The sequence below is a fragment of the Prionailurus bengalensis genome, chromosome D2, assembly GCF_016509475.1.
Source record: "Prionailurus bengalensis isolate Pbe53 chromosome D2, Fcat_Pben_1.1_paternal_pri, whole genome shotgun sequence".
In the NCBI taxonomy this organism is placed as follows: domain Eukaryota; kingdom Metazoa; phylum Chordata; class Mammalia; order Carnivora; family Felidae; genus Prionailurus; species Prionailurus bengalensis.
In genome coordinates this window covers 4,336,861-4,338,923 of record NC_057351.1, presented here as the reverse complement: position 1 = coordinate 4,338,923, position 2,063 = coordinate 4,336,861, and the positions used below count along the sequence as shown (strand labels likewise).

Here is a 2,063-nt window from a genome sequence, read left to right as displayed (position 1 = left end):
AAATTGCATATGTAATATGCTATTGTGGATAATGTGTGGCTCAGGTGTTGGGTACATGAGCAAAATCAAGAAAACTCTCTCCATCCTGTATTAGGCATTATCCCGCTGATAACCACAGGTGAGAAGAAACAAGTAGGAGCCGAGACATATTGTAAGAGTTTTGTAGTTGGTGCTGTTGTCAGAAGTTTAAAAGCAGTGACTTCGATTTTTACTAATAAAATGGAATGGGGGCGCCTGGGTGGCGCAGTCGGTTAAGCGTCCGACTTCAGCCAGGTCACGATCTCGCGGTCCGTGAGTTCGAGCCCCGCGTCGGGCTCTGGGCTGATGGCTCAGAGCCTGGAGCCTGTTTCTGATTCTGTGTCTCCCTCTCTCTCTGCACCTCCCCCGTTCATGCTCTGTCTCTGTCTGTCCCAAAAATAAATAAACGTTGAAAAAAAAATTAAAAAAAAAAATGGAATGTAGTAGTTGGGCTTTACCAAAAGTTCAATGCATGGAATTGTCAGTTGCCTTTAATCTGCTCTTCTACTAGGAGTGGGGACATTAGGTATGTTCACTTTGAAGTTTTTGCTAACAGGGATGATCAGTGTAGAGTGTAAATCTGAACACTCTAAAGGAGTAATTTAAAAAAATTAACATTTATTTGTGTTTGAGAGGTAGAGAGAGTGAGGGGGGAGGGTAAGAGAGCGAAAGAGACACAGAATCCGAAGCAGGCTCCAAGCTCTGAGCTGTCAGCACAGAGCCCCACGTGGGACTCGAACCCACGAACAGTGAAATACTAACCTGAATGGAAGTCGGGCACTCAACCGACTGAGCCACCGAGGCGCCCCCTAAACTTTAGTTTAAATTGGCGAGTAATGTAATTGGAAACCTAGATGGACAGCTGGGAAATTTTTCCTAAAGGTCAAAGCCACAGCTTAACATCTAGAGGGTTGACAATACGGGGGGTGGAGGGGAGGATTTTGAGATAAAATAGGGGAAAAAGTGACTGGAAACCTTGGGTTTTCGCTGCCAAGAAATGGTGCCAACCTGTGTGGCTGCATCTATTATTATTATTTTTTTTCATTTCCAGGGCTTTGGAACATGCTAGTACTTTGAACCTTTTTCTCCTTCTAGGCCATTACAAAGATTACTGTCTACTTAAAGCTCCAACGATACTGTCATTGCTGTTTTATGCAGACAGTGTTTTGAGGAGTTTATTTAAATAAATCAGCATAACGTGTGCGGTCACTCTTCATTCTTCAGCATTTCCTGGAGGAGCACTCTTCATTATGTCTCTTGACCCGCGTCTGTAGATACCACTCTCTGGTCTCAGGACCAGAGACATCCTGACATCCTGTCGTCTTCTAGCTCCGACGATCTCTCTGGAGAAGCCAGCCCTCAGTCGGCTTGCCGCTCTTTGGAAAGTCATGTATCTGTTGTTCTGGTTGCATTTATGCTTTTCTTTCATATTCAGCAATTTTATATGATATTTGTGGTGTTTCTATTCATCTTGTTTGTGATGTATAATATGTGTTGAATCTGTAAGTTAACATCTTCAAAACATAGGAGTTTCTATCTCTTAAAATTTACCGGCTGCCTTTGTGGTTAATATCTTCCAGTAATTTTTAACAATTGTCAGAAATTTGCCCTTTTCCTTTCTCATTTATCCTTACAATAGGAGAGACCATTTTTCCCACGTCACTATGTCCGTGTGACTTTTATTTTTTTTCTTTTCTTTAAAAGTCTTTATGAAAAAAAAATCCTTATCTGCCATCTACTTTATCTTGATTTTACCTTCCAGTTTGCTAAGCCTCTTTTTAGTTGTGTTTCATTTTCTGGTCATCTCATCCATTAAGTATTCTGTTGGTTCTTTTATTTTTTATCTCTAGAATTTCCATGTGAGACTTTACCATAATTTCTACCTCGTGTCTTTTAAATCCTGAGGCCCTCAGTCCTACAACCTCAAGGAACTGGGTTCAGCCCACAACCCTGTGAGCTTAGCGAGGACCCTGGACCTCAGGGAGATGGCCATCACCTGGATTACAGCCCATGAGACTCTGAGGAGGGGACCCATCCAAGTGGTA

The 2,063-nt window shown here is 42.3% G+C and overlaps 1 non-coding gene across 1 annotated transcript; it reads right to left on the bottom strand.

The window, feature by feature from the left end:
- Nucleotides 1–737: 737 nt before the first annotated feature.
- On the bottom strand, nucleotides 738–822 carry TRNAG-UCC. The gene has a single exon. It is a non-coding gene; the product is annotated as a tRNA-Gly (tRNA).
- Nucleotides 823–2,063: the final 1,241 nt, after the last annotated feature.